We start from the raw sequence: 15,606 nt of genomic DNA on the forward strand, positions 1-15,606 counted from the left end.
AAATTCTTAGTTACTCCCACACTAAAAAAACTCAAATGAGAAGAAATAGAAAATTCAAACAGGCCCATGACCAGCACAGAAATTGAATTGGATATCAAAAACCTCCCAACAAACAAGAGTCCTTGACTTGATGGCTTCCTAGGGGAATTCTACCAGATATTTAAAAAAAAGTTAATACCTATTCTCCTCAAGCTGTTCCAAAAAATAGAAGTAGAAAGAAAGCTTCCAAACTCATTTTATGAAAGCATTACTTTGATGAACCTGGATGCAAAAATTCTCAACATGATATTAGCAAACCAAATTCAATAGTACATTACAAGAATTATTCACCAGGATCAAGTAGGATTCATTCCTGGGCTGCAGATCTGGTTCAATATTTGCATATCAAGTAATGTGATACACCACATTAATAAAAGAAAGGGTAAGAACCATCTGATCTTTTCAATATATGCAGAATAAGCATTTGACAAAATACAGCATCCTTTCTTGACAAAAACCCTCAAGAAGGTAGGGATAGAAGTAACATATGTTAACATCATAAAAGCCATGTATGAAAGGCCCACAGCTAATATCATCCTCAATGGGGAATAACTGACACCTTTCCCCGCTAAGATCAAGACACAAACTGAATGTCTTACTACTGTTGTTCAACATAGCACTGGAAATCCAAGGCTCAGCTATCAGACAACACAAAGAAACAAAAGGCATCCAAATTGTCAAGGAAGAAGATATACTTTCATTCGTTGTAGCTGACATGATACTCTATGTGGAAAACCAGAAAGCTTCCACCAAAAAACTGCTAGAACTGATACGTGAATTCAGCAAACTTGCAGAATATAAATTCAACATACAGAAATTAGTTGCATTTCTATACACAATAATGAAGCAGGACAAAGAGATATCAAGAAATCGATCCCATTTACAATTGCGCAAAAACCCATAAAATACCTAAGAATAAACCTAACCAAAGAGGTGAAAGATTTGTACACTGAAAACTATATAAAGTTTATGAATGAAATTGAAGACACAGATAAATGAAAATATATTACATGCTCACAAATAGAAACAACAAATATTGTTAAAATGTTTATACTACCCAGAACAATCCACACATTCAATGGAACCCCTATAAAAATAACACTAGCAGAGAAGATGGCAGCGTAGGAGGACGCTGGGCTCACCACGTCCTGCTGATCACTTAGACTCCACCCACATCTGCCTAAATAACCCAGAAAACTGCCAGAAGACTAGCATAACAGATTCTCCGGAGCCAAACATAGACAAGAGGCCCACAGAAGAGGGTAGGAAGGGCAGAGAGGTGGTGCATGCTACATGGACTGGCAGGAGGGAGCCAGGGTGGGGGGCAGCCTGCCCAGCAAGGCAGAGCCCTTGAGTCTGGCTTGCAAAGCAGAGGGGCTGGCAGGAGTATGTTCTGACAACCAAAGGGACTTAACATCTGGAATGTTATAAGTCAAGAGCTATGCTCGGAGAGTTGGAGGGCTAGAGGACAACGGGAGGGAGGGTTGTTGAGCCCCAGAGGACAGAGATCAGCTTGATGGGGAACAAAGGCGCTGGCAAGCGCCATCTCCCTCGCCCATCCCCCATCCAAAATCGCAAAGGGAACCAGTTCCCATCATGGAACTTGCTTGCACTGTGCAAAAACCCAATGCTGTGCTTCTGTGGATCCATCCCTCCGACGGGTCTTCCTCCCTCCCAGTGCGGCAGGGCCACTCCTGAAGTAGACCACCGAAGGAAAAGCAAGCTGAGGCTGTCCCTCCCACCCCTGTGCCTCTTGCAGATCCACCCTGGCTAATATGCCAGATCCCATCAAAGCAGCACCACAAGCCTGGCAGTGTGCAAGTAGCCCAGACAGGAGCCACACCACTCCACAGTGAGTCCTGACTCTGGGAGAGGGAAAGATAAGGTACACACCAGTCTGACTGTGGCCCCAGTGGTGGGCTGGGGGCAGACATCAGGTCTGACTGTGGCCCCGCCCACCAATGCAAGTTACTCCAGACAAGACACAGGAAGATCCCTGCAGTTCCGTGACACTCCAGGGACTATCCAAAATGACAAAACAGAAGAATTCTCCTCAAAAGAAATTCCAGGAAGTAGTGACAGCTAACGAACTGATCAAAAATGATTTAAGCAATATAACAGAGCATGAGTTTAAAAAAATAGTCGTAAAATTAATCGCTGGGCTTGAAAAAAGTATAGCGGACAGGAGAGAATCTATTGCTACAGATATCAAGGGACTAAGAAACAGTCAGGAGGAGCTAAAAAATGCTATAAATGAGCTGCAAAATAAAATGGAGGCGACCACGGCTCAGATTGAGGCAAAGGAGAGAATAGGTGAATTAGAGGATAAAAACATGGAAAAAGAGGAAGCTGAGAAAAAGAGATTTTAAAAAAATCCTGGAGTATGAGGGGAGAATTAAAGAACTAAGTGATGCAATAAAACTCAACAATATATGGATACTTGGGATTCCAGAGGAGGAAGAGAGAGGGAAAGGTGCTGAAGGTGTAATTGAAGAAATCATAGCTGAGAACTTCCCTGATCTGGGGAAGGAAAAAGGCATTGAAATCCAAGAGATGCAGAGAACTCCCTTCAGACGTAACTTGAATCGATTTTCTGTATGACATATCATAGTCAAACTGGCAAAATACAAGTATTAAGACAAAATTCTGAAAGTAGTTAGGGAAAAATATGCTCTAAAACATAAAGGGAGACAGATAAGACTGTGACAGATCAATCTACAGAAACTTGGCAGGGCAGAAAGGAATGGCAGGAAATCTTCAATGTGATGAACAGAAAAAACATGGCCAAGAATCCTTTATCCAGCAAGTATGTCATTCAGAATAGAAATAGAGACAAAGGTCTTCCCAAACAAACAAAAACTGAAGGAATTCATCACCACTAAACCAGGCCTATAAGAGATCCTAAGGGGGATCCTGTGAGACAAAGTACAAGAGACATCACTAAAAGCATGAAATCTACAGACATCACAATGACTGTAAAACCATATCTTTCTATAATAACACTGAATGTAAATGGACTAAATGCTCCAGCCAAAAGACATAGGGTATCAGAATGGATAAAAAACAAGACCCATCTCGTTGCTGTCTACAAGAGACTCATTTTAGACCTGAGGACACCTTCAGATTGAGAGTGAGGGGATGGAGAAATATCTCCCATGCCACTGGAAGTCAAAAGAAAGCTGGAGTAGCCATACTTATGTCAGACAAACTAGACTTTAAATTAAAGGCTGTAACAAGAGATAAAGACGGGCATTATATAATAATTACAGAGTCTATCCACCAGGAAGAGCTAACAATTAAAAATGTCTATGCACCAAATACGGGAACCCCTAAATATATAAAACAATTCATCACGAACATGAGCAACCTCATTGATAAGAATGTAGTAATTGCAGGGGACTTTAATACTCCACTTACAACAATTCATAGATCATCTAGACACAGGATCAATAAAGAAACAAGGACCCTGAATGATAGATTGGACCAGATGGACTTGACAGATCTATTTAGAACTCTGCATCCCAAAGCAACAGAATATACTTTCTGCTCCAGTGCACATGGAACATTCTCCAAGATAGATCACATACTGGGTCACAAAACAGCCCTTCACAAGTGTACAAGAATTGAGATCATACCTTGAACATTTTCAGACCACAATGTTATGAAGCTTGGAATCAATCACAGGAAAAAGTCTGGAAAACTTTAAAATGCATGGAGGTTAAAGAACACCCTAATAAAGAATGAATGGGTCAACCAGGCAATTCGAGAAGAAATTTTAAAATATATGGAAACAAATGAAAATGAAAAGACAACAATCCAAATGCTTTGGGCTGCAGCAAAGGCAGTCCTGAGAGGAAAATACATTGCAATCCAGGCCTATCTCAGGAAACAAGAAAAATCCCAAATACAAAATCTAACAGCACACCTAAAGGAAATAGAAGCAGAACAGCAAAGACACCCCAACCCAGCAGAAGAAGAGAAATAATAAAGATCAGAGCAGAAATAAACAATATAGAATCTAAAAAACTGTAGAGCAGATCAATGAAACCAAGAGTTAGTTTTTTGAAAAAATAAACATAATTAATACACCTCTAGTCAGGCTTCTCAAAAAGAAAAGGGAGATGACCCAAATAGATGAAATCATGAATGAAAATAGAATTATTGCAACCAATCCCTCAGAGATACAAGCAATTATCAGGGAATTCTATGAAAAATTATATGCCAACAAACTGGACAACCTGGAAGAAATGGACAAATTCCTAAGCACCCACACACTCCCAAAACTCAAACAGGAAGAAATAGAAAACTTGAACAGACCCATAACCAGCGATGAAATTAAATCAGTTATCAAATATCTCTCAACAAATAAGAATCCAGGACCAGATGCCTTCCCAGGGGAATTCTAGCAGACATTTAAAGCAGAGATAATACTTACCCTTCTAAAGCTATTCCAAAAAATAGAAAGGGAAGGAAAACTTACAGACCCAACCTATGAAGCCAGCATTACTTTGATTCCTAAACCAGACAAAGACCCATTAAAAAAAAGAGAGAACTACAGGCCAATATCCCTGATGAATAAGGATGCAAAAATTCTCAATAAGATACTAACAAATCGAATTCAACAGCATATAAAAAGGATTATTCACCATGATCAAGTGGGATTCATTCTTGGGCTACAGGGCTGGTTCAACATTCGCAAATCAATCAACGTGATACCTGACATTAAAAGAAGAAAAGATAAGAACGATATGATCCTCTCAATCGATGCAGAAAAAGCATGTGACAAAATTCAGCATCGTTTCTTAATAAAAACCCTCAAGTAAGTCGGGATAGAAGGAACATACTTAACCATCATCAAAGCCATTTATGAAAAGCCCACAGCTAATATCATCAATGGGGAAAAACTGAGAGCTTTCTCCCTGAGATCAGAAACACGACAGAGATGTCCACTCTCACCTCTGTTGTTTAACATAGCGTTGGAAGTCCTAGCATGAGCAATCAGACAACAAAAGGAAATCAAAGGCATCAAAATTGGCAAAGATGAAGTCAAGCTTTCACTTTTTGCACATGACATGAGATTATACATGGAAAACCCGATAGAATCCACCAAAAGTCTGCTAGAACTGATACATGAATTCAGCAAAGTTTCAGGATAAAAAATCAATACACAGAAATCAGTTGCATTCTTATACAGTAATGAAGCAACAGAAAGACAAATAAAGAAACTGATCCCATTTGCAATTGCACCAAGAAGCATAAAATACCTAGGGATAAACCTAACCAAAGATATGAAAGAGCTGTATGCTGAATACTATAGAAAGCTTATGAAGGAAATTGAAGAAGATATAAAGAAATGGAAAAACATTCCATGCTCACGGATTGGAAGAATAAATATTTAAAAATGTCAATACTACCCTAAGCTATCTACACATTCAATGCAATCCCAATCAAAATTGCTCCAACATCCTTCTCAAAGCTAGAAAAAGCAATCCTAAAATTTGTATGGAACCAGAAAAGGCCCCGAATAGCCAAAGTAATTTTGAAGAAGAAGACCAAAGCAGGAGGAATCACAATCCCAGACTTTAGCCTCCACTACAAAGCTGTAAACATCAAGACAGCACCATATTGGCACAAAAACAGACACATGGACCAATGGAATAGAATAGAAACCCCAGAATTAGACCCACAAATGTATGGCCAACTAATCTTTAACAAAGCAGGAAAGAATATCCAATGGAAAAATGACAGATTCTTTAACAAATGGTGCTGGGAGAACTGGAGAGCAACATGCAGGATGAAACCAGACCACTTTCTTACAGCATTCACAAAAACAAACTCAAAATGGATAAAGGACCTGAATGTGAGACAGGAAACCATCAAAAGCCTAGAGGAGAAATCAGGAAAAGACCTCTCTGACCTCAGCCATGGAAAGTTCTTACTTGACACATCTCCAAAGGCAAGGAATTAAAAGCAAAAATGAACTATTGGTACTTAATCAAAATAAAAAGTTTCTGCACTGCAAAGGAAACAACCAACACAAGCAAAAGGCCACCGATGGAATGGGAAAAGATATTTGCCAATGACTTGTCAGTTGAAGGGCTAGTATCTAAAATCTATAAAGAACTCACCAAACTCCACACCCAAAAAACAAATAACCAAGGAAGAAATGAGCAGAAAACATGAATAGACACGTCTCTAAAGAAGACATCCAGATAGCCAACAGGCACATGAAAAGATGCTCAACGTTGCTCCTCATCAGGGAAATACAAATCAAAACCACACTGAGATATCACCTCACACCAGTCACAGTGGCCAAAATGAACAAATCAGGAGACTATAGATGCTGGAGAGGTTGTGGAGAAATGGAACCCTCTTGCACTGTTGGTGGGAATGCAAATTGGTGCAGCCACTCTGGAAAACAGTGTGGAGGTTCCTCAAAATTTAAAAATAGACCTCCCTATGACCCAGCAATAGCACTGCTAGGAATTTACCTGATACAGGAGTGCTGATGCATAGTGGCACTTGTACCCCAATGTTTATAGCAGCAATCTCAACGATAGCCAAATTATGGAAAGAGCCTAAATGTCCATCAACTGATGAATGGATAAAGAAATTGTGGTTTATATACACAATGGAATACTACGTGGCAATGAGAAAGAATGAAATATGGCCCTTTGTAGCAACATGAATGAAACTGGAGAGTGTTATGCTAAGTGAAATAAGTCATACAGAGAAAGACAGATACCATATGTTTTCATTCTTATGTGGATCCTGAGAAACTTAACAGAAGACCATGGGGGAGGGGAAGGAAAAAAAAGAGGTTAGAGAAGGAAAGAACTAAATCATCAGAGACTCTTAAAAACTGAGAACAAACTGAGAGTTGATGGGGGGTGGGTGGGAGGGGAGGGTGGGTGATGTGTATTGAGAAGGGCAACTTTTGGGATGACACTGGGTGTTATATGGAAACCAATTTGACAATAAATTTCATATTAAAATATAATGGTAGCATTCTTCATAGAGCTAGAACAAACAATCTTAAAATTTGAATGGAAACACAGCAGACCCTGAGTAGCCAAAGTAATGTTGAAAAAGATAACCAAAGATAGGAGCATCACAATTCTGGACTTTAGGTAGTATTACAAAGCTGTAATTATCAAGATTATTATTAATTATCAAGACAGTAAAGTAACAAAAAGATAAATGTTTCTGTGCACATATATCAATAGAACAGAAACAGACATATATATCAATGGAACAGAATAGACAACCCACAAATTCACCCACACATATATCACCAACTCTTCTTTGACAAAACGGAAAGGGTATCTGTTAGAAACAAGTATTTTTAGCAAATGGTGCTGGGGAAACTAAACAGCGACATGCAGAAGAAAGAAACTGGACCACTTTCTTATACCATACAAAATAATACATTTAAAATGGATGAAAGACCTAAATGTGAGACAGGAAATCATTAAAATCCTACAGGAGAAAACAGGCAGCAAACTCTTTGAACTCGGCCCCTTCAACTTCTTACTTGACACAACTCCAGAGGGAAGGGAAAATTAAGCAAAAATGAACTCTTGAGATCTCATCAATATAAAAAGCTTCTGCATAGCAAAGAAAACAATCAACATCTCTAAAAGTCAACCAATTGAATGGGAGAAGATATTTGCAAATGACATATCGAATAAAGAGTTAGCATCCAAAATCTATAAAGAACTTAATCAAGCTCAACACCCAAAAGCAAATAATACAGTAAAGAAGTGGGCAGAAGACACGAACAGACAATTTTATGAAGAAGACATCCAGATGGCTAATAGACACATGAAAAGATGCTCGACATCACTCATCATCAGGGAACTACAAATCAAAACCACAATGAGATACCACCTCACACCTGTCAGAATGACTATAATTAACAATTCAGGAAACACCAGTTTTGGCGTAGATCCAGAGAAAGGGTAACCCTTTTGCAATGCTGATGGGAATGCAAACTGGTTATGCCACTTGAAAAAATATGGAAGTTCCTCAAAAAATTAAAAATAGAACTACCCTATGACCCAGATATTGCACTATTGGGAATTTAGCCAAAGGATACAATAATGCTGATTCAAAAAGGGCACATACATGCACCCCAATGTATATAGCAGCACTATCAACAATAGCCAAATTATGAAAAGAGCCCAAATGTCATGTCCATCGACTAAAGAATGGATAAAGATGATGTGGGGTGTGTGTGTGTGTGTGTGTGTACACACATATATACATACATAGAATGGAATACTATTTGGCGATTAAAACAAATGAAATCTTGCCATTTGAAACAATGTGGATGGAACTAGAGGGTATTATGCTAAGCCAAATAAGTCAGATAAAGACAGATATCATATGATTTCACTCATATGTGGAATTTGAGAAGATCAACATGTGAACATAAGGGAAAGGAAGGGAATAATATAGAGAAAAGTGTGGGATGATCTATGTTTATATATACATAACAGAAAAGTGTGGGATGATCTATGTTTATATATACATAACAGATCAAAAGAATCAGATGCCACATCTTTGAAAAAAAATAATAAAATGGAAAAGAGAAAGAACCAAAACTAATAAAAACATATCTGAGAAAGGAGAAATAACAATGAAAACCACAGGTATGCAAACAATCATCAGAGAATATTATAAAAACTATATACCAACAAAGTGGACAATTTGGAAGAAATGGATAAATTCCAGGAAATATATAAGCTATCAAAATTGAGACAAGAAGATAATAATCAGGAAAGGAATGAATCAGTAAACAAAAATCACCCAACAAACCAAATGCCCGGGCCAAATGTCTTCACAGATGAATTTTATCAAACATTTAAGGAAGAGATGATACTTATCTTCTAAATATGAAAAAAAAAATAGAATATATAGGAACTCTTCCAAAGTTGTTATATGAGGCCAACATAACCCCAATACTAATACGAGATAAAGAAAAACCAACACTGAAAAAGAAAGGTAAAGGCTAATATCCCTGATGAACAAAGATGCAAAGATTCTCAAAAACATATCAGCAAACTGTCTCTAACAATACATTTAAAAAAATCATTCAACAATCACGTGGGACTATTCCTGGGTTACAAGTGTAGCTCGATATTTGCAAATCAATCAATGTGACTCATTACAGTAATAAATGAAAGGGCAAGGGTGCCTGGGTGGCTCAGTTGGTTAAGCATCCAAATTCAGCCTAGGTCATGATGTCGCCATTCCTGAGTTCAAGCCCTGCAGCAGGCTCTGTGCTGACAGTTCAGAGCCTGGAGCCTGTTTCAGATTCTGTGTCTACCTCCCTCTCTCTGCCACCCCCTCCCCCACACTCTGTTTCTGTCTTTCTCTCTCAAAAATAAACATTAAAAAACTAAAAGAAAGAGCAAGAACTATATGGAGAAGTTAAGGTGATGGAGTAGTTAGAGGAGCCTATGCTTGCCACATCCCTCTAACACTGCTATATAGATATCAAATCTTTCTAAATACCCAAGAAATCAGTCTGAGGACAGACAGAACGGACTGCACAACTAGACAGAGAGAAGATGCCACATAGTGAGAAGGTAAGAGGTGCAGAGACATGGTTTGGGAGAGAAATAGATCATGGGTGCTGTAGAAGAGAGGGAGCCCTGGTCACAGAGGGGAGAGAAAGAGAGATACAGAGAGAGAGAGAGATAGCACAGGGTATTTCACAAGGAAAACACTTCCCAACACCATTGACTGGGAAAATAAGAGAGGCTGATTTCTGAGTTTTTATAACCAGCAGGGCTCAAAGTCTGGAGTTTTAGAGGTCCACAGAGTGGCTAGTGTGGAGCTCTGGGGACACAGTCATGTTACTCTGAGGAAGGACTGCAGAAAGCCTGAGAGCAAATGGCATGACCTGAGGATCCCCTGGGATGCACTGAGATAGATGGTTACCCCTTCTTGGAGTGCATCTGGTAGAGATGGCATTACATCTTTAGGAACAAGAGATAGCAGGTGCTGTTTCCTTACCCCACCATGCAGCATAGGCACCAAAACACCTGCTTAGGTTAGCTACTCTGGATACTGGATCTTTGCTGAACTTTGCTCCACACCCTTGTACTTTGGTGTAACTGCCCTTCAGGAACAAACCTGCATGAGTCCCAGCATTGAGAGACCCTCCCCCAGAGGACCAGTGTGGGTTACCACCATACCAGGTCACTAAAGTTTGGAGTTTTAAAAGTCAGCTGGCCTGCCTAGGATAGAGTCCAAGGTGCACTGCACTGGCAGATGGGCAGGTGGCCTAGACACAGACAGGGTGAAAGCAACTATCAGAGAGATGCCAGGGATGTACAAGGAGAGATCGTTTGGTCTTTTGGGAGGGCTCTCAAGACAGCAGTTGAAGCGAACACCCTTCACCAGGAATAAGGAACTGGCTGGCCCCATTCCCCTCCCCCTCCACTCAGAATAAACTAACTTCAGTCAGAAGCACAGTGCAAACACTGCTAACAAAATGCTATCCTAAACTGCTTACAAAAAGACCTACCCCGCTGCACTCTGCTGGTGATGGTTTTTTTTTTTTTTGGCAAGTGTGCTTCAGAACCAGCAAAATGGCTCACACCTCCAAAAGACCAGCACAACGCCCCCCTACACAAACACATCACATCTACTGACCATAGATTTCTGCAAAGGTCTTCAGGTCTATTGGAAATACCATCAGGTCTCTTTTAACAAGCTTACCAAAGCACACCTAGTTAAAACTCGCCACTCTCTGTCCAAGGTCAAAACATTCTCCACTACAGGCAAGGAGAAACTCTGCAGAAGAATGACCTGAGGAAAACAGCAGCCAAGACACAGCAGAAGAGTGCACACAGCATACACCAGTAACACTTCCAGAATCAGTAGGCGCTGGACAGTATATGCCCTTTCCTTCATAACACACTATCCTGACACACAGAAGAAGACAGAGAACTAGAAAAAATATGTCAAGATAGAGGAATTCATCCCAAAAGAAAGAATAAGAGGTCATTGCCAAGGATCTAATTGAAACAGATATAGGTAATATATCTGATCCAGAATTCAAAACAACAAAAATGAAGATACTAACTGGGCTTGAGAAAAGCATAGAAGAAAACAAGGAGTCCCTTATCACAGGGATAAAAGACCTAAAAACTAGTCAGGCACAAATTAAAAATGTGATAACTGAGATTCAAAACTGACTGCATATAATGACCACAAGTATGGAAGAAGCAGAGGAACAAATAAATTATATAGAAGATAAAGTTATGGAAAATAATGAAGCTCAAAAGAAGTTGGAAAGTAAAATATTTGATTATGAATATAGACTTAGGGCACTCAGTGACTCCATGAAACATAACATTTGTATCATAACAGTCCCAGAAGAAGAGAAGTAAAATGGGGGAAAAGGTTTATTTGAGAAAATTATAGCTGAAAACTTCCCTAATCTGGGGAAAGAAACAGGCATCCAACTCCAGGAGGCACAGACAGCTCCTATCAAAATCAACAAAAGCAGGATAATACCGAAATATATTGTAGTTAAATTTGCAAAATATTGAGATAAAGAAAAAATCCTCAAAGCAGCAGGACTAAAGAATTCCCTGATTTATAAAGGAAGCCAAATAAGGTTAGCAGGAGATCTCTGCACAGACACTTGTCAGGCAAGAAAGGAGTGGCAGGATATATTCAACGTGCTGAATGGAAAAAAATGCAACCAAGAATGATCTATCTTGCAAGGCTAGATAAAGAGTTTCCAGACAAGCAAAAACTAAAGGAGTTCCTGACCACTAAATCAGCCCTGCAAGAAATATTAAAGAGGACTCTTTGAGTGGGACAGAAAGACCAAAAGTAACAAAGACTAGAAAGGAACAGAGAAAATCTCCAGATACAATGACCAAAAATTTAATAAATTTGGACTAAATTTATATTTATCAATAATTACTCTGAATATAAATGGAATAAATATTCTAATCAAAAGACATAGGGTTTATAGAGATATTTTTTAAAAAGACCTATATATATGCCAACTACAAGAAACTCATTTTATACCTAAAGACATCTGTAGATTAAAAGTGAGGGGATGGACAAATACTTAACATGCTAATGGATGTAAAAAAAAAAGCCCAAGTATCAATACTTATATCATAAAAACTAGATATTTAACTAAAGACTGTAACAAGAAGTGAAGAAGGGCACTATATCATACTAAAAGGGGTCTATTCCACAAGAATATCGAACAATTGTACCTATGCCTTCAACTTGGAACACACACACACACACACATATGTATGGAATTTTTATTTATATATATTTAATATGTAATATTATAATATAACATATAATATTATATAATAATAAATATATATATACACACATAAAACAATAAATAACAAACATAAAGGAACTCACTGATAATAATACAATAGTAGTAGAGGAATTTAACACCCCATTTACATCAATGGATAGGTCATCTAAGCAGAAAATCAACAAGGAAATACTGGCTTTGAATGACACACTGGACCAGATGGGCTTAACAGATATATTCAGAATATTTAATCCTAAAGCAGCTAAATAAACATTCTATTCAAGTGCACTTGGGACATTCTCCAGAATGGATCACATAGTAGGTCATAAATCAGGTTTCAACAAGTATAAAAAGATTGAAATCATACCATGCATATTTTCCAATTACAATGCCATGAAACTTAAAATAAACCAGAAGAAAAAATTCAGAAAGACCACAAATACATGAAGCCTAAAAGCACCCTACTAAGGAATGAATGGGCTAATCAGGATTTTGCAGAAGAAATTTAAAAATGCATGGAAACAAATGAAAATGTAAACACAATGAACCAAAACCTTGGGATGCAGCAAAGGTATTCATAAGAGGGAAGTTTATAGTAACAAAGGCATGGCTCAAGAAGCAAGAAAAATCTTAAATACACAACCTAATATGACACCTAAAAGAGATAGAAAAAGAACAACAAATGAAGCCTAAAGCCATCAGAAGAGAAACAATAAAGATCAGAGCAGAAATTTATGTTATAGAAACAAACAAACAAACAAACAAACAAACAAAAGCCAGTAGAACAAGTCAATGAAACCAGGAGCTGGTTATTTGAAAAAAATTAATAACATTGGTAACCTCCTAACCAAACTTATAAAAAAAAAAAAGAAAGGACCTAAATACATAAAATCACAAATAAGAGAAGAAAACACAACCCACACCACAGAAATACAAACAATTATGAGAACATTATGGAAAATTATATGCCAATAAGTTGGGCACTCTTAAAGAAATGGATAAATTCCCATAAACATAAACCATCAAAACTGAAACAAAAGAAAACTTGAACAGACTGAAAACTAGCATAGAAATTGAATCAGTAAACAGAGATCAACCAACAACCCAAAATCCAGGGCCAAATGGTCACAGAGTAATTCTAACAAACATTTAAAGAAGAGTAAGTATGTCTTGAGTGTAGGTTGTTCCCAGTCCACATGGCAGTGCCTCTCATCATCCTTCTTGAACAGCCATGGGGCTCCCAATGAAGGCAGAACCTTGTGCCCACTTGATGGGTTGCCTGGGCCCAGGGATGGCTAGCCAAAGTGGAGCCAGGGTGAGTGTCTTTGTTCTGGGCCAGGAAGCACAACCCTCTGCTGGAGGGTTGCCCCAAGCTGGAGGAGTGTCATAGAGTTTGGTTCCACACAGAGGTGGGCACCAGAGCCCATGTCCTGCACCCCACAGGCCCACCCATGGCCTCCAGGAACAGGCCTACTGCTTACAGCAGGAGACCACCTGCTCCATGTTCCTGTAACCAGATCACGATTCCCGACAGGGGCCACAACATCTGTTGCACATGCCTCACCTACTCTTAGGGTAAGGTGGAGACCAAAATGTGGTGTCCTCAGTGCCTGGAGATCTTCCTGCAATGGCACATGGGCTCAACCAGCACCAGGCCAGTATCACCCAGCTGGTGTAGTAACTGCTCTGCCAGCTGCTGTTAGGGCCTGAGGGCAATATGGACATGTGCAAGAAGCACCACAAGCCCCTGAATCTGTACTACAAGGCAGACCAGATGTTCATCAGATGGTGTGAGACTGGTACCACCAGCACAGTGGCCACAATGTGCGGCCACTTGAGGAGGCAGTGGAGGACTTCAAGGAGCAAATAAGCTGGACCACCTGAAAAGACTGAGAGACTTAAAGAGGTGTTAGACACAGGGGGAGAAAGCATGAGCTGAACTCTTGAGTCTGACCCATATGGAGAAGGAGAAGATGATCTGGGAGTTTGAGAAGCTCTATCATTCTTTGAGGGGGCGTGAGTATTGCCTCTTGGCCTGTCTTGAGGAACTACATTTGTCTATCTACAACAGCATCAATGGCACCATCACCCAGTTGTCTTGCAACATCTCCCACATGAGTAGCCTGATTGCCCAGCTGGAAGGAAAGCAGCAGCACCGCAACAGGGAGTTCCTCCAGGATATCAGGAATACATTGAGCAGAGCTGAAAGAATAAGGATCTCTTAACCCTGGATCACACCTTCAGATCTGCAAGATAAAATTTACATTTGTGCCCAAAAATGTCTGTTCTTGACCAAAAATCTGAAGCAGTTCACAGAAAAAAAAATGCAGTCAGATATAGAGAAAATCTAAGAATTGAAAGAAGCTCAATTATACTCAGTGGAAGTGACTCTGGACCAGACACAGCCCTTCCCAGCTTGATACTCTCCTGCAGGAAGTGCAGTACCATTACCTCCAGCAGGACCTGCCCAACAACCCTGAGCAGTGACATCTGTTTCCATGTGTCTTGGGTTCTCCATGTTTCATTGCTGGCACATATAATTGGGAGGTAGAGATGGGAGATAAATCAAAGTGGACCATAATTCAATGTGCAGAAAATGTGGAGTAACTTTGGCCATCCAAAAGAGATTATGGACAGTGTCCTTGTGGTATGGGAAAGAATACTGGGCTCTTACCTTCCCAATGACTTCCAACCACCAGAAGACCCCTTTCCAGGGGTAGAGATTTCTATGGATTATGGTGCTGGTGAAGGTTCCTTCTATAACATGACAAACAGGTGTCACATATTTCACTACTCTCACACTATGTTCTGTGACCCTGTCCAGCCCTACTTCAGTCTGAATTACTCAGAAGGGAAGAGTGCATCCCTTCTCATCATCTGACTCATGAGGGGACCAATGGTTCTTCTGGCCATGTTGGCAATCATGCTCATTTCATGGATACTTCCCATTGAGGAGATGAACATAGACCAAAATGGTTTTTGCACATAATTCAACCTCAGGCATGGGGTGTCTTCTTGCTTGCCACTTCTTGTTAATCACATCTGCATATCATTACCACTTTCCATGCCCTTACAGTGGGAGCCAGTTTATTCACTTTCTTTACTATCCTTTCCTTTCCCAAGAAAATGCAACATGTAATGAGAAGTATCAAGATTGCTCATAAATGAAAGCCAGATGAAAGAATGAAATAAGAAAGAAAGAAAGAAAGAAAGAAGAGTTAATACCTATTTTCCTCAAAATATTTCAAAAAATA

At 39.4% G+C, this 15,606-nt stretch overlaps 1 pseudogene; it reads left to right on the forward strand.

Annotated features, from left to right (window-relative positions):
* Nucleotides 1–13,803: 13,803 nt before the first annotated feature.
* LOC106985064 (zinc finger protein RFP-like) lies at nucleotides 13,804–15,304 on the forward strand (annotated as a pseudogene).
* The last annotated feature ends 302 nt before the right edge of the window (nucleotides 15,305–15,606 follow it).

This window comes from Acinonyx jubatus, chromosome X (assembly GCF_027475565.1).
Source record: "Acinonyx jubatus isolate Ajub_Pintada_27869175 chromosome X, VMU_Ajub_asm_v1.0, whole genome shotgun sequence".
Taxonomy (NCBI): Eukaryota; Metazoa; Chordata; class Mammalia; order Carnivora; family Felidae; genus Acinonyx; species Acinonyx jubatus.